Source organism: Amphiura filiformis, chromosome 8, assembly GCF_039555335.1.
Source record: "Amphiura filiformis chromosome 8, Afil_fr2py, whole genome shotgun sequence".
Classification (NCBI taxonomy): Eukaryota; Metazoa; Echinodermata; class Ophiuroidea; order Amphilepidida; family Amphiuridae; genus Amphiura; species Amphiura filiformis.
Genome location: NC_092635.1, coordinates 21,436,011 through 21,454,142, shown reverse-complemented (window position 1 = coordinate 21,454,142; position 18,132 = coordinate 21,436,011). Strand labels below are relative to the sequence as shown.

The 18,132-nt window shown below is 36.6% G+C and overlaps 8 non-coding genes across 8 annotated transcripts; all 8 read right to left on the bottom strand.

The window, feature by feature from the left end:
- Positions 1-5,515: 5,515 nt before the first annotated feature.
- Positions 5,516-5,587, bottom strand: Trnac-gca (transfer RNA cysteine (anticodon GCA)). The gene has a single exon. It is a non-coding gene; the product is annotated as a tRNA-Cys (tRNA).
- Positions 5,588-6,930: 1,343 nt separating this feature from the next.
- On the bottom strand, positions 6,931-7,002 carry Trnac-gca (transfer RNA cysteine (anticodon GCA)). Its single transcript has one exon. It is a non-coding gene; the product is annotated as a tRNA-Cys (tRNA).
- Positions 7,003-9,277: 2,275 nt separating this feature from the next.
- Trnac-gca (transfer RNA cysteine (anticodon GCA)) lies at positions 9,278-9,349 on the bottom strand. The gene has a single exon. It is a non-coding gene; the product is annotated as a tRNA-Cys (tRNA).
- Positions 9,350-12,048: 2,699 nt separating this feature from the next.
- Positions 12,049-12,120, bottom strand: Trnac-gca (transfer RNA cysteine (anticodon GCA)). The gene has a single exon. It is a non-coding gene; the product is annotated as a tRNA-Cys (tRNA).
- Positions 12,121-13,399: 1,279 nt separating this feature from the next.
- Positions 13,400-13,471, bottom strand: Trnac-gca (transfer RNA cysteine (anticodon GCA)). Its single transcript has one exon. It is a non-coding gene; the product is annotated as a tRNA-Cys (tRNA).
- Positions 13,472-15,115: 1,644 nt separating this feature from the next.
- Positions 15,116-15,187, bottom strand: Trnac-gca (transfer RNA cysteine (anticodon GCA)). Its single transcript has one exon. It is a non-coding gene; the product is annotated as a tRNA-Cys (tRNA).
- A 1,012-nt stretch (positions 15,188-16,199) lies between these two features.
- Positions 16,200-16,271, bottom strand: Trnac-gca (transfer RNA cysteine (anticodon GCA)). The gene has a single exon. It is a non-coding gene; the product is annotated as a tRNA-Cys (tRNA).
- Positions 16,272-17,136: 865 nt separating this feature from the next.
- Trnac-gca (transfer RNA cysteine (anticodon GCA)) lies at positions 17,137-17,208 on the bottom strand. The gene has a single exon. It is a non-coding gene; the product is annotated as a tRNA-Cys (tRNA).
- Between the last annotated feature and the right edge of the window lie 924 nt (positions 17,209-18,132).

Here is an 18,132-nt window from a genome sequence, read left to right as displayed (position 1 = left end):
TGATGATGTTAGTATTATTGTATTATTATGTTCTTGGCAAACGCCCTCTATTTGTTCTATTCTTCCAGAATGTCAAACGCCTGATACAAACCAGGTGTAGCTGGCTTCAGATTATTATAGACATTGATACGATAATACAGGCTGCATCAAAATGATCGGTTTCTTGTGATTAAGGACAAGAATGCCACATCAAAATGCAACATAAAATTTACTTAATTTGTAGATTGATGCGATTAAAGCTCATTTTAGAGATTCAATCATGTTTCAGCGTTGTTCATGCGTCCGCTTTGTCTGTGTGATTTACCCTCGCGAGGATATAGACAAATCCGTGATGGTCAGGATTAAGTCGGCCATAGCTGGGGCCATCCGCGCCAAACTAGAGCTAACAGCGAGTACGGCGCACAGTTCATTCATAAATTTCCACTCGGCAACAGGAGATCGTCTCAGCAGCCAATCAGAGACAAGTGCATCCAACGCAGTAAATACGCGATGTATGCTTAAAATACGAGCTCATCAAAGGTTTACTGCAATTGATTATAGTTCGTTTGGATTGCGATCCAAGACGCCCACTATCGCGAGCGCATCAGAACGTGTAGCACTTGCGCCGCGTCACGGGAGCGGTAAACGCTGCACGCCTATGATACTGGCGTCGCGTAAAATGAATGGATGGCCCCCAGCTATGGCCGCCAGTGAGGTGTAGGAATGTGGCTCGTCGGATTCGTCTATAGTTTTAGCTGCCTGAACGCAAAGTAAATCACACTTGACACGAGTTGTTAATTAGGGATTCTATCATATCAGCGCCGGCTCTCGACCAATCACGCGCTCTGTTATATAGCGCGTATGTATGAATGCATGTTTACGCATAAGTTTCAGGCATGACGAATTTTACCCGCTCATGCGTAACGCATACGCGTAACCTCGCGTTCGGGTATACGCTACTTTGAAAGTGTAGATTCATCACCGATTAACAACAGCTGGATCCTGTACAAAGGTATATTGGAAGAGTTGTTGAAAAAATTACAAATTATGGTCACTTAAAAAAGAGGATCGAATGACTTTTCGAAAATATGCAAACTGTTGGGTATACCAATCATTTTCGTATAGTATATAATACTTTGAAGAAAACGGTTGATTATCTTGTTATTAAATATATCAAAACAATAAAATATTTCCATGAACAGGACTTAGGTTATTCAAGAAGTTACGGGACAAGGAAAGAGTACTATTACATGCGTCCACATCGACTCTGCTACGTTCAATGTCATGCAAATGATCGAATTTTTCATGGCAACGTACATGTTTGTTGAAAGAACATGTTGTCGACAACTATATTATATATATTTGCTATTTGTGAGAATATATAATAACACGAAAATAGTCAAAATACCATATGAATTTTGCAAACGAAAATGTTGTAAAAAATGGAGAGATCTGGCTGGAAATAGGGTGAACGTCCATATCAGGAAGAGACAGCTTAAACAGCGTCATGAAATAGATCGTTGACCATTGACCAATATGTTTAAACCTATTGTTAATAACTTTAATTTATTCACAGGCATATTTGTGAATTGGAAGCTGATGAAGTACTATTACGTTTGCATATGACACACAACCATCAAAAAATAAGAACATAATTATTAATAAATAGCCTGCAGGCCTGTGAATAATACCAATATTGATAAAAGGTCCATCATAATGATCAATAGTTTGTTTGGAGTTACTGTCCAAACTGATGGATAGTCATTTCCTTTTATCAGTCTTTCACCTTTAGTTTTCCGGTCAAAAATGCTTTTGAGAAGTGATTCCTTAACTAGCCATCCTTTTGCAGTCCCTGACCTTGCTTTTTGGTCACTTATTCCCTTCGATATGTTCCACCAAAGGATATATTCCGGAGGGAAAGTATGGAAAGCAAGTTTCGACAAATCGTGAATTTTTTATCACAAAACCTCCAACCACATAACCTAAATCTCTTTGTTATTGTGGGCCTTCCTTTGATTTTATTGTGGTTCTATTTTGTATTCCAGTTAGCTAAGTCGGTAAGGCGCTAGACTTTTGTGCGAGTTAGAGCTCCGCAGTGTTAATTTCTGTTCTCGTTGAAAAATTGAGCTAGCTTGAAATTCTTCTGGGAGAAGGAACTAATTTCTTGTTGCGACTAGTTTTGAAGTTTTACCATTATGGAAACTTCCCGGGTAAAGTTTGACCTTGAAATTCTCGAATTGCATATGAGTGAAAATTTTACACCACCAGAATCTTATTTTGTACCACTCACTAGAGTTCTTCCCGCTATTCACGTTATCATCATCCTTAGAGACAAAAGTTCGTACTCCCTTTCGTAAGCGTGTTTTTCGATCAGCGAAGGTAGGACTTGGCATCTTATATTGTATTCTATTACTCTTACGACCCATTATTCAAAATCGCGCACTGTGATTTGTTAAAACACGTCACGTGAGAGCCCATTATTCTGCAATAATGGGTCAAGCGCCGTAACACATTCTACGCACAGCATTACGCTTGGTTACGTGCAATATTTCTGCGATACGCGCTGTCACTTACGCGTACCCGCTCCACCTTGAAGTAAACAACTTAAAATATTTGTGCCAAAAACACGATATTTTCTCTTTAGCCTAAATCGCACTATTTTCTGGTCATAGAATAGAAATAAAGGGTGCAGCATTATCCTTTACACGCAAATAATGTGTCCTCGGCAGTAAAACGTTTAAATAATGGGTTCGGCTGCGCCTCGCCCATTATTTACGTTTTTACTGCCTCGGACACATTATTTGGGTGTAAAGGATAATGTATTACCCTTTATTTCTTAATTGAATGGTTCTCGTATGATAAAACGGGAATTACCCAATTTATTATAGCAACAACAAAAATGGCAGCGTCAGTGTAAAGAAGTCCTTCGCTGTCCGAACAGATATTTTTGCAGAACTAATTCTGCAAAAGGATGCTCAAAACACCCAATTTATGATTCATAAAGCCGTGAAGAGATAGGAATCGCGTGTGCAGAGCTTAGACATGCTCGACTTCTCGAATCCCAGAGCTGCTCGAATCCAAAGCTTAAACAGGTGAGCATTCATGCATTGTATTGTAGCACGAACTTGACGAAGACCGTAAATTGGCCTAGCCGGTGGGCCTATTTTGGAGTAATAAAACAAATACTACATGGTATTTTCACTATTTTGCCCTCGGTAGGCCTACTGGCTACAGGCCTACCACGGGTTCGGGGTAGTAGGCCTGTAGCCAGTACCTCGGGAAAATAGTTTCCCATATTTCCCCTCAAGCCATGTGTATTTGTATACTACATACTCGCGCTTCGACAAGCGTCTTCCGCGATGACACGGTTGCTGCCGTCTACCTTGTGATAGACGGCATGCAGAAACCAATGAAATTCAGCGCTAACAAGCTAAGCCACAGCCACTGACAAAAGTCAGTCAATAATCATTAAAAAAAACCCCAAAACTGTTGATAAAACCATCAACACTAGTTCTGTTGTTGGACTAATATATTTATGATTGTTCCAAAAATGAAAACAAATTGAATTTTGGAATGTTTTGATGACGTTTTAGTGTGTTCTGGTCTAATTCAAATCACAAATGCCTCTGACCGACGGAATATAATCAATGTGTATTAAATATATATATTAAGCACCATACTGATGCAAAACAGAGTTAAAGACCAATAACATGAATAATGTCAATGCAAGATTATGTCAAAGACCGTGTCAAAAGACCCACGATATATCACACTTGACATCAATTAACAAAGTGGAAGATCCGGTGGAAGACTTAGACTTTGTTGTTCTGGGTAGTAACTAATGTGCACACAGTATATAGGTTGATCAAATCGCCAATCGAAACACTACATGCTATATCACTAGAGTTTATAATTCATCCCAATCTTTTAGCTATTATGAATACCGGGTATAAATATTAATTTATCTGACTTTTTCTCAAAATGTTTATTTATCTCGAGAACAAAATCTATGTTATTATTCTGCGAATCGTCATTGCAATAACACCCTACAGATACGCATGTGCACACTGCTTGCTATGCACACTTCACAGATGGAGCCAGAACCCCAAACAACAAAAATATGTAGGCAGTAGGCTTACAGAATTGTCTGCATTGTGTGCCCTCCCTCGAAAGACCATTTCCGATGCAAATATTGCCATCAGCTTCCAGCTGCAACTATCATGAGCAGCTCATGTGTGTATTTTAGCCGCTATGTCAAAGGCTCTATGCTCTAGGATGTGTACATAATTCCATGATAGAAATCGTGGAGGGATTTTATGGAATGCTGACAGAAGGTTTTTCAAGTCATGAACATAATGCAGTAGGGGATCTTTTGCGTTCGGGCAAATTGGAAGCTTATCTAGTGTTTGCCAACTCAAACTATGTGCGGCTCTTTGATTGAGTAACCCATTCTATTTATTCAGTCAATTTGTTTTCAAAACATATATAGGTTTTGTTTTTATTCGGATGGTAAATTAAAATTGTATGATAAATCGGACAGAAACTGACCGCTTTCGGTGAATATGATATCCAACGATACTTCACATGAACGACTGGACGGATTGACAACCAGTCGTCACTATGAATTAGATTTTACCTTCATTGAAATTTTCAAACAATAATATCGGGATTGGCCAAGACTAGATATTTTCAACGTAGCTATATAGGCTACTATTTATTTTCTTAAAATTTATTTTATAACTATAGGGTTTATTGTGTAAAATTTACCCAACTATACGATCAACTAACATCTAAAGCTGTGTCTTTATTGGTGACTAAAAATAAGGTCTTTAGCTCATGCTCAAGTGTAGTTTCTTTTAATTTTTTGTTACCTCAGCCAATCAAATCGATTCTTCCCCTAACACAATGCCAATACGTATTTTACTGGTATTATTTTCACAAATACAAAGTAACACAAATTGTCAAAATTTAGTTAACTTTTCCGAATTACCCACAACCCTTTACATTCCGCATCTATTTTGTATATTCGAGGGGCGGCAGCACAATAGTTTTGTCGTTATGGCGGGCAGAAAATGTTCTAAAATTTTATTCAGAAAAGGGTCGAGCTCATTTTCTTCTTCCATTTGACTGTATTGAGTGTTTAGGACGCCACCTTGTGTAATAGGTAAGGTAATAATCCAGGAGTATAGATGGCAGCGTAACGTAAAGTATTCATATTCAGCGGGATATTCAGACGGCTTTAAAAAAATTCTGACAGGAGAGGGGGGGGGGCAAAACCCAAGTTTGAGGGTAAATGCCCTCCATGCCCCCTGTGACGCTACCACTGCTTTGTGGTAACTCAGATATTTATTAATAACACCGGCACGGGTCTTACCATAGGGTTGGGCTAGGTGGTCGACCCTTGACATAAAAGAATAATTATGGAAAAGAAAAGGTAAACAAAAATAAAATCACTTGCTTTTATCTCAAACCGTAATAAAAGACCATTCACCATTTGATAAGATATTCATTTATTTTAAATGAAAGAAAAAATTAGAGGGGGCACCCGGATTTGAACCAGGGACCTCTCGATCTGCAATGGAATGATCTACCACTGAGCTATACCCCCTTCGATACTTCACATGAACGACTGGACGGATTGACAACCAGTCGTCACTATGACATGAGGGTGGGGGAGGGGGGACCCCAAGTTTGAGGGTAAATGCTCTACATGCCCCTGTGACGCACACCGACATCGCCTGGCTAATAATTACTTTCTCTGCAGAGATACTAAAATCAATACCCGGGATCGATACACGTGAATGTCCTATGCACGAGTTTGATGAGACGAAAATCTTTGGATACCGGGGTAGAAAATGATGAATATCTCCCGTAAATGATTTCGTATAAAGAAACCAGATATGGTTCCTTGCACTTGAATATATATTTTTAACAGATATGATAGTCGTTAGCTTGCGTCTTGAGATAGAAGCTTGCGTCTTGAGTCAGAAACTGATAATAATTCTGATTTATATGTGCCGAATTATATAGCGCAGTGTATAGGCCAATCGTGAAGGTAGTCTAAGGGTCGGTTCATAGTGAATATTCGAAGGCGAATATTCGGCTTCGAATACTTTTTGTGACGTCAAAATATATACGGCAACGAATAAAATATGATGACACGCCGAGTTGAATCGGATTAAATATCGCGCAACTGATAGCGAGATACTATTGATTTATATGAAAGGCTCGAGGTCACCTGAATATCGTTCGACGAACGATGATTTCAAAAATCCCTAATGAAAATTAAGGGATCTGGAATGAGCGTTTTGAGCGTTTCAACAGTATTTTTGTGGGACATAAGAGCACATCAGACATATCGAATTACATTATGAATACGAAGAATGTCTTTCTGATATCAAATAATTTTCATTTTTTGAAATTCACGATATAATACAAATTTTATGACAAATTATTAAAATTTGATATTTTTCACATATTGATATATAACAGTCCTCGAAGTAAATATTATAAATCTAATGATATTTTCTTAAAGTGTATGTAGTTGGGAGGAAAAGCCGACGATCAATTGAAAATTTTGCTTTACATATTGAAGATATGGATTTTTTTCCCATAAAGACCTATTTTTTTTTTTGGTGTTTTGGGAAAAAATCCATATCTTCAATACGAAAGGTCAAAATTGTCAATTGATTGTCGACTTTTCATCCCACCTACATACACTATAAGTATAAATCATCAGATTTATAAAGTTTAATTTGAGTACTGTTAAATATCAAAAATATCAATTTTTAATCATATGCCATAAAATGTGTATTTCATTGCGAATTTAAAAAAAGGAAGGACATTCTTCGTATTCAGAATCCTATTCGATATGTCTGATGTGCTCTAATGTCCCAAAATAAATACTGTCCAAACGTTCATACCCCAGCCCTTAAATGAACGAAAAAATACAGGGGGCACCCGGATTTGAGCCAGGGACCTCTCGATCTGCAGTCGAATGCTCTACCACTGAGCTATACCCCCTTCGATACTTCACATGCGCGACTGGACGGATTGACAACCAGTCGTCACTATGATGAATTAGGTTTTACCTTCATTGAAACTTTCAAACAATAACATCGCGATTGGCCAAGACTATAGATTTTAAATGTAGCTATATACTATTGATTTTCTAAAATTTATTTTATAACTATAGGTTTTATATATCTTTAATATTTGTGTAAAATTTACTTTTTTTATTCAGAAAAGAGTTGAGTTCATTTTCTTCTTCCTTAAGGGCTGGGGTATGAACGTTTGGACAGTATTTATTTTGGGACATTAGAGCACATCAGACATATCGAATTGCATTCTGAATACGAAGAATGTCATTCTGATATCAAATAATTTTGATTTTTTGAAATTCGCAATTTAATACACATTTTATGGCAAATCATTAAAATTGATATTTTTGATATTTAACAGTACTTGAAGTAAACTTTATAAATCTGATGATTTATACTTAAAGTGTATGTAGGTGGATGAAAAGCCGACGATCAATTGAAAATTTTGACCTTTCGTATAGAAGATATGGATTTTTTCCCCAAAACACCAAAAAAAATTAGGTCTTTTTGGGGAAAAAATCCATATCTTCAATATGAAAGGTAAAAATTTTCAATTGACCGTCGGCTTTTCCTCCCTGCTACATACACTTTAAGAATATATCATTAGATTTATATAATTTTCATCCCACCTACATACACTTTAAGTATAAATCATCAGATTTATAAAGTTTACTTCGAATACTGTTAAATATCCAAAATATCATTGAAAAGATTCATCAGGAATACAGTTATCAGATTACAAAATTTTCATAGTAGAAATTCCAATAGAAAAACTCACTTTTTGTGAGAACCTTGTTGGACAGAAAAGATAAAATTGTAACAGAGCAGGAGGACAAGAAAAATGAAGAAGACCACATTAAGAAAGCCCTTAACACTTGTGGCTACCCTAATTGGGCCATTGAGAAGGTTAAGAAGGAAAAAGAACAACCTAAGAAAAGACCGCTAGCAAGACAGTTGAGGACAAAACTAGGGCTAATGTTACGCTCCCGTATATTGAGGGGGTAACTGAACGTGTTCAGCGAATCTTACGCACCCACAACATCGCGTCTGCTGTTAAACCACATACTAGTTTAAGACGGTTCTTAGTCCACCCGAAGGACAAGGTAGACATGGACGACAAAACCGGCGTCATTTATGAAATCCCTTGTCATAATTGCCCAAAAACGTACGTAGGAGAAACGGGGCGCCGGTTCGGTACTCGAAAAAAAGAGCACAGAGTTGAATCGGAAAAAAGGATGGCCCAAAATTACACCAGGGCGGCCCGGAAGGATTCGCAGTCAATTGAAATGAAATCCTCAATTGCAGAACATGCCAGTAAAGAAAACCATCTGATTAACTGGGACAATCCAAAAATTCTAGCTACGGACGACACAAGAAATACCAGATGGATAAGGGAGTCCATCTGTATCCGGAGGAAATCACGACCAAGCATGAAAGACAGCCTAATGAACAGCGACGAGGGGGCCTTCCAACTGAGTCACGTCTATGACCAATTGATCCTGAGGGCGTCATCATCTTCTGATGACGTCATACCATCCAACAAGGGATCAAATGGCATATACCATTGAGAAAGGCAACAGCTAGGATTGCCGAAACTGTATGGAAAAAAAGTGAGTTTTTCTATTGGAATTTCTACTATGAAAATTTTGTAATCCAAAATATCAATTTTTAATCATTTGCCATAAAATGTGTATTACATTGCGAATTTCAAAAAAAATCAAAATTATGTGATATCAGAAGGACATTCTTCGTATTCAGAATGCAATTCGATATGTCTGATGTGCTCTAATGTCCCACAATAAATACTATCCAAACGTTCATACCCCATCCCTTAATTTGACTGTATTGAGTTTTGAGGACGCCATCTTGTGTAAGAGTGTAAGGAGTAAAAATGTCAGTATAACGTAAAGCATTCATATTCAGACGTTTTTGTTGATTCTGGCAGGAGGGGGAGGGCAAGTTTGAGGGTAAATGCCCTCCATGACCCCTGTGACGCTGCCACTGCTTTATGATAACTCAATATTTATTAATAACACCGGCACGGGTCTTATCATAGGGTTGGGCCAGGTGGTCGCTCCTTGACATTAAATAATATTTATAGGAAAGAATAGGTAAAAAACAAAATAAAATCACATGCTTTTATCTCGAAATCCGTAATAGAAGACCATTCACCAAGATATTCGTTTAAAAAAAATAACAGGGGGCACCCGGATTTGAACCAGGGACCTCTCGATCTGCAGTCGAATGCTCTACCACTGAGCTATACCCCCGGTCGATTGTTTACATGCGCGACTAGACGGATTGACAACCAGTCGTCACTATGACGAATTAGGTTTTACCTTCATTGAAACTTTCAAATAATATCGCGATTGACCAAGACTAGAGATTTTAAATGTAGCTATATAATATTTATTTTCTTAAAATTTATTTGATAACTATAGGTTTTATATATCTTTAATATCTGTGTAAAATTTACCCAACTATACGATCAACTAACATCTAAAGCTGTGTCTTTATTGGTGACTAATAATAAGGTCTTTAGCTCATGCTCAAGTGTTTCTTTTAATATTTGTTATCTTAGTCAATCAAATTAATTCTTCCCTAACACAATGCCAATACGTATTTTACTAGTATTATTTTCACAAATACAAAGTAACACAAATTGTCAAAATTTAGTTAACTTTTCCAAATTACCCACAACCCTTTACATTTCCGCATCTATTTTGTATTTTCGAGGGACGGCAGCACAATAGTTTTGTCGTTATGGCGGGCAGAAAATGTTCTAAAATTTTATTCAGAAAAGAGTGGAACTCATTTTCTTCTTCCATTTGACTGTATTGAGTGTTTAGGACGCCACCTTGTGTAATAGGTAAGGTAATAACCCAGGAGTATAGATGGCAGCGTAACGTAAAGTATTCATATTCAGACGGCTTTACAAAAATTCTGACAGGAGGGGGGGGGGGGCAAAACCCAAGTTTGAGGGTAAATGCCCTCCATGCCCCCTGTGACGCTACCACTGCTTTGTGGTAACTCGGATATTTATTAATAACACCGGCACGGGTCTTACCATAGGGTTGGGCTAGGTAGTCCTCCCTTGACATTAAAGAATAATTTTGGGACAAAAAAGGTACAAAAATAAATAAATAAATACAAATCTCGAAATCCGTAATATATATAAGACCCTTCACAACGGCTATAAGATATTCATTTTTTTAAATGAACGAAAGAAATTAGCGGGGCACCCGGATTTGAACCATGGACCTCTCGATCTGCAGTGGAATGATCTACCACTGAGCTATACCCCCTTCGATACTTCACATGAACGACTGGACGGATTGACAACCAGTCGTCACTACGAATTAGAAAAGAAAAGGTAAACAAAAATAATATCGGGATTGGTCAAGACTAGAGATTTTCAAAGTAGCTATATACTATTGATTTTCTTAAAATTTATTTTATAACTATAGGTTTTATATCTTTAATATTAATACCCAACTATACGATCAACTAACATCTAAAGCTGTGTCTTTATTGGTGACTAATAAATAAGGTCTTTAGCTCATGCTCAAGTGTAGTTTCTTTTAATTTGTGTTCAGCCTTAGCCAATCAAATTGATTCTTCCCTAACACAATGCCTATATGTATTTTATTATTATTTACTATGTCATAATTTATACTTACTATTTTTACTATCACACAAAGTAACACAAATTGTCAAAATTTAGTCAACTTTTCCAAATTACTCACAACCCTTTACATTTCCGCATCTATTGTATACTCGAGGGCGGCAGCACAATATTTTTGTCGTTATAGTGGGCAGAAATAATGTTCTAAAATTTTATTCAGAAAAGAGTTGAGCTCGTTTTCTTCTTCCTTAATTTGACTGTATTGAGTGTTTAGGACGCCATCTTGTGTAAGAGGTAAGGTCCCAGCAAACACAAAAACGTTTTAAAAACATTTTAAATAAGTTATATTTTAGCTTTTGGTTTAGGTAAAAACGTTTTAATAACATTAAAATGTCGGGTTATATAAAGGTCATGATAATGTTTTAAAACGTTTTGTATGAAAACACACTACAACGATATTTTTTAATGTTTTCAGAAAATGTTATTGTAAACTATTAAGCAAACATTTTTGCCAAATATTGTGTCAATACTTAAATAACATTATGTTAAAATATTTGAACCCAGCAAACACCGAAATGTTATTAAAATGTTTTTTCAAAACCTTTTAATAACATTTAAATGTCGGGTTATATTAAGGTCATGAAAACGTTTTTAAAACGTTATTGAAAATATTTTGGGGAAACATTTTTCGCAAAATATTTTTTCAACCCCAAGATAACATTCTGTTTAGAATGTTTTGTATCAAGTTTTCAAGAATGTTTTTGGAATGATATTAAAACGTTTTTATACCCTTTATATAACCCGACATTTAAACGTTTTCTGTAAAACATTTTTGTTTGCTGAGCAGTAGATTATCAAAAAATGTTTTTGAAGGTTATGAAAACGTTTTATACTCTTAATATACCCTTTATATAACCCGACATTTAAACGTTTTCTGACAACCTTTTATAACCTTTTGCGAATGATGTCGAAAACGTTTTGTGTTTGCTGGGGTAATAGTCCAGGAGTAAAAATGGCAGCGTAACGTAAAGTATTCATATTCAAACGGCTTAAAAAAATTCTGACAGGGGGGGCAAAACCCAAGTTTGAGGGTAAATGTCCTCCATGCCCCCTGTGACGCTGCACTCCTTTGTGGTAACTCAGATATTTATTAATAACACCGGCAGGGGTCTTATCATAGGGTTTGGCCAGGTGTCGACCCTTGACATTAAAGAATAATTTTGGGACAGAAAAGGTAAAAATAAAATAAAATAAAAGCACTTGCTTTTATCTCGAAATCCGTAATATAAGATCCCTTCACCACGGCTATAAGATATTCATTTTTTTTAAATGAACGAAAAAATACAGGGGCACCCGGATTTGAACCAGGGACCTCTCGATCTGCAGTCGAATGCTCTACCACTGAGCTATACCCCCTTCGATACTTCACATGCGCGACTGGACGGATTGACAACCAGTCGTCACTATGATGAATTAGGTTTTACCTTCATTGAAACTTTCAAACAATAACATCGCGATTGGCCAAGACTAGATATTTTAAATGTAGCTATATACTATTGATTTTCTAAAATTTATTTTATAACTATAGGTTTTATATATCTTTAATATTTGTGTAAAATTTACTTTTTTTATTCAGAAAAGAGTTGAGTTCATTTTCTTCTTCCTTAAGGGATCTGGAATGAGCGTTTTGAGCGTTTCGACAGTATTATTTGTGGGACATGAGAGCACATCAGACATATCGAATTGCATTCTGAATACGAAGAATGTCTTTCTGATATCAAATAATTTTCATTTTTTGAAATTCACGATATAATACAAATTGTATGACAAATTATTAACATTTGATATTTTTCACATTTTTGATATACTAGTATAACAGTCCTCGAAGTAAATTTTATAAATCTAATGATATATTCTTAAAGTGTATGTAGCTGGGAGGAAAAGCCGACGATCAATTGAAAATTTTGACCTTTCATATTGAAGATATGGATTTTTCCCCAAAAAGTGTTTGGTGTTTTGGGAAAACAAAATCCATATCTTCAATACGCAAGGTCAAAATTTTCAATTGATCGTCGGCTTTTCATCCCACCTACATACACGTTAAGTATAAATCATCAGATTTATAAAGTTTACTTCGAGTACTGTTAAATATCCAAAATATCAATTTTTAATCATTTGCCATAAATGTGTATTACATTGCGAATTTAAAAAAAATCAAAATTATGTGATATCAGAAGGACATTCTTCGTATTCAGAATGCAATTCGATATGTCTGATGTGCTCTAATGTCCCACAATAAATACTATCCAAACGTTCATACCCCATCCCTTAATTTGACTGTATTGAGTTTTGAGGACGCCATCTTGTGTAAGAGTGTAAGGAGTAAAATGTCAGTATAACGTAAAGCATTCATATTCAGACGTTTTTGTTGATTCTGGCAGGAGGGGGAGGGCAAGTTTGAGGGTAAATGCCCTCCATGACCCCTGTGACGCTGCCACTGCTTTATGATAACTCAGATATTTATTAATAACACCGACACGGGTCTTATCATAGGGTTGGGCCAGGTGGTCGCTCCATAATATTTATAGGAAAGAATAGGTAAAAAACAAAATAAAATCACATGCTTTTATCTCGAAATCCGTAATAAAAGACCATTCACCAAGATATTCGTTAAAAAAAAAAAAAAAAAAAAAACCAGGGGCACCCGGATTTGAACCAGGGACCTCTCGATCTGCAGTCGAATGCTCTACCACTGAGCTATACCCCCGTCAATTGTTTACATGCGCGACTGGACGGATTGACAACCAGTCGTCACTATGATGAATTAGGTTTTACCTTCATTGAAACTTTCAAATAATATCGCGATTGACCAAGACTAGAGATTTTAAATGTAGCTATATACTATTGATTTTCTTAAATTTATTTGATAACTATAGGTTTTATATATCTTTAATATTTGTGTAAAATTTACCCAACTATACGATCAACTAACATCTAAAGCTGTGTCTTTATTGGTGACTAATAATACGGTCTTTAGCTCATGCTCAAGTGTAGTTTCTTTTAATATTTGTTACCTTAGTCAATCAAATTAATTCTTCCCTAACACAATGCCAATACGTATTTTACTAGTATTATTTTCACAAATACAAAGTAACACAAATTGTCAAAATTTAGTTAACTTTTCCAAATTACCCACAATCCTTCCGCATCTATTTTGTATATTCGAGGGGCGGCAGCACAATAGTTTTGTCGTTATGGCGGGCAGAAAATGTTCTAAAATTGTATTCAGAAAAGAGTCGAGCTCATTTTCTTCTTCCATTTGACTGTATTGAGTGTTTAGGACGCCACCTTTTGTAATAGGTAAGGTAATAACCCAGGAGTATAGATGGCAGCGTAACGTAAAGTATTCATATTCAGACGGCTTTAAAAAAAATTCTGACAGGAGGGGGGGGCAAAACCCAAGTTTGAGGGTAAATGCCCTCCATGCCCCCTGTGACGCTACCACTGCTTTGTGGTAACTCGGATATTTATTGATAACACCGGCACGGGTCTTACCATATGGTTGGGCCAGGTAGTCCTCCCTTGACATTAAAGAATAATTTTGGGACAAAAAAGGTACAAAAATAAATAAATAAATAAATACAAAGATATTCATTTTTTTAAATGAACGAAAAAAATAGCGGGGGCACCCGGATTTGAACCATGGACCTCTCGATCTGCAGTCGAATGCTCTACCACTGAGCTATCTAACTAATCTTTGGATACCGGGGTAGAAAATGATGAATATCTCCCGTAAATGATTTCGTATAAAGAAACCAGATATGGTTCCTTGCACTTGAATATATATTTTGAACAGATATGATAGTCATTAGCTTGCGTCTTGAGATAGAAGCTTGTGTCTTGAGTCAGAAACTGACAATAATTCTGATTTATATGTGCCGAATTATATAGCGCAGTGTATAGGCCAATCGTGAAGGTAGTCTAAAAGCATATGACCTATGGCGTACATGTACCATGCTCGACTCGGCGAGGTCAGTCACCGGCCTAATCGGGGCTATTGTCAGTAGCCTTAGTCAGATGTCCTTCGGCCCATTATGCGACTCAAAACTATTAAACAGGTCGATACAAAATGGCCATGCGTGGCGGTGGATTTCTGCCATGAAGATATCGGGGCGATGACACTGTGTGACGCTGCCACTGCTTTGTGGTAACTCAGATATTTATTAATAACACCGGCACTGGTCTTACCATAGGGCTGGGCCAGGTGGTCGACCCTTGACATAAAAGAATAATTATGGAAAAGAAAAGGTAAACAAAAGTAAAATCACTTGCTTTTATCTCAAACCGTAATAAAAGACCATTCACCATAGTGATAAGATATTCATTTATTGTAAATGAACGAAAATATTAGAGGGGGCACCCGGATTTGAAGCAGGGACCTCTCGATCTGCAGTCGAATGCTCTAACACTGAGCTATACCCACTTCGATACTTCACATGAACGACTGGGCTGATTGACAACCAGTTGCCACTACGAAATAGATTTTACCTTCATTGAAACTTTCAATTTCCAAAAGTTTAAACTGACTTTCAGCACAAACATTCACTAACCTTGAATTATCGATGTGTGACACACATCTTCATTAGAAGAAGTCTTAAGATGTTGTGATGGACTTGCCCTTTTGTTGATCATTGGCCACTTTTGGTCGAATGAGGGCGTTGTATAAGGTTGGCAATTCCAGTCCTTGATCGCGATTTAGTTCTGGCGATTTCTTCTTGATCTGGAGGGCCTCCCGCACTAGACGGGACCCGGGGGTACTCTCTATCATCCTTGGCTAACACCTTTGTGGAACTTTCAAACAATAATATCGCGATTGGCCAAGACTAGAGATTTTCAAGGTAGATATGTATTATTGATTTTCTTAAAATTTATTTTATTACTATAGGTTTATATATCTTTAATATTTGTGTAAAATTTACCCCGCTATACGATCAACCAACATCTAAAGCTGTGTCTTTAATAGTGACTAATAATACGGTCTTCAGCAAATGCTCAAGTGTAGTTTCTTTTAATAAAATGGAATCTTCCGCTGACACAATGCCTATACGTATTATAATTTTACTATTATTTTCACAAATACAAAGTAACACAAATTGTCAAAATTTAGTCAACTTTTCTAAATTACCCACAACCCATTTAATTTCCGCATCTATTGTATACTAGAGGGGGGCGACAGTACAATATTTTTTTCGTTATGGTGGGCAGAGATAATGTTCTTAAATTTTATTCAGAAAAGAGTCGAGCTCGTATTCTTCTTCCTTTTGACTATATTGAGTGTTTAAGACGCCATCTTGTGTAAGAGGTCATCAAGAGTATACGTAAAGTTACACGTAAAATATTCATATTCAGACAGAAGGTAAAAAGAAAGAAACCCGTATAAGACCCTTCACCACGGCTATAAGATATTCATTTTATTTAAATGAACGAAAAAATTAGAGGGGCACCCGGATTTGAACCAGGGACCTCTCGATCTGCAGTCGAATGCTCTACCACTGAGCTATACCCCCTTTGATACTTCACATGAACGACTGAATTAGATTTTACCTTCATTGAAACTTTCAAACAATAATATCGCGATTGGCAAAGACTAGAGATTTTCAATGTAGCTATATACTATTGATTTTCTAAAAAAATATTTTATAACTATAGGTTTTATATATCTTTAATATTTGTGCAAAATTTACCTAACTATACGATCAACTAACATCTAAAGCTGTGTCTTTATTAGTGCCTAATAATAAGGTCTTTAGCTCATGCACAAGTGTAGTTTCTTTTAATTTTTGTTACCTTAGCCAATCAAATTGATTCTTCCCCTAACACAAATAAAAAGTAACACAAATTCTCAAAATTTAGTCAACTTTTCTAAATCATCAACAACATTTTTCATTTCCGTATTTATTGTATACTCGAGGGGGCGGCAGCACAATATTTTTGTCGTTATGGTGAGCAGAGATAATGTTCTAAAATTGTATTCAGAAAAGAGTCGAGTTTATTTATTTCCTCCTTGACTATTGAGTGTTTAGGACGCCATCTTGTGTAAGAGGTAAGGTAATTGTCACCAGGAGTATAGATGGCAGTATTATACGTAAAATATTCATATTTAGACGTTTTTTGATTATGCTGGAGGGGGAGGAGGCAAGCCCAAGTTTGAGGGCAAATGCCCCCCATGCCCCCCTATGATGCTGTCACGGCTTTGTGGTAACTCACTATAGGGTTAGGACAGGTTGTCGACCATTGATATTAAAGAATAATTATGGGAAAGAAAAGGTGAGTAAAAATAAATAAAAACACTTGATTTTATTTCGGAATCTGTAATAAAAGATCATTCACCATGGCGATAAGATTTTTTTTTAATGAACAAAACAAAATTACAGGGGGCACCCGGATTTGAACCAGGGACCTCTCGATCTGCAGTCGAATGCTCTACCACTGAGCTATACCCCCTTCGTTGCGAACTAGTGGTACAAACTTGAAGATTATTCCTATATGGTCAGTATATATATGGTCATGTTTTTTGGGCGCCACACAATATTGTTTTGGAATTCGCCGTCGAAGTGATGTAATAATCGGATTAATTTTTTGTTATTATGCTGGGTTAATAAAAAGTATACATGCGAGTATATGAAGGGATATGAGGCCGCCCGGGTAAAAGCAGGGGGAGGTAGAATAGTCATATTTCTTGTGATTTTTTTACCTACTGTTAGTAGGTTTCCATTCATCTTCAATGGTGTCATGTCTCTTGTGATCTTCTTGTCTGCTGTTATTAGATTTCTCTTCATCTCCAATTGTCATGATTGTGTCATATCTCTTGTGAACTTATAGTAGTAGGTTACTCTTCATCTTCAATGCTGTCATGTCTCTTGTGATCTTCTTGCCTGCTGTTATTAGATTTCTCTTCATCTCCAATTGTCATGATTGTGTCATATCCCTTGTGAACTTATAGTAGTAGGTTACTCTTCATCTTCAATGCTGTCATGTCTCTTGTGATCTTCTTGCCTGCTGTTATTAGATTTCTCTTCATCTCCAATTGTCATGATTGTGTCATATCCCTTGTGAACTTACAGTAGTAGGTTACTCTTCATCTTCAATGCTGTCATGTCTCTTGTGATCTTCTTGCCTGCTGTTATTAGATTTCTCTTCATCTCCAATTGTCATGATTGTGTCATATCCCTTGTGAACTTATAGTAGTAGGTTACTCTTCATCTTCAATGCTGGCATGTCTCTTGTGATCTTCTTGCCTGCTGTTATTAGATTTCTCTTCATCTCCAATTGTCATGATTGTGTCATATCTCTTGTGAACTTATAGTAGTAGGTTACTCTTCATCTTCAATGCTGTCATGTCTCTTGTGATCTTCTTGCCTGCTGTTA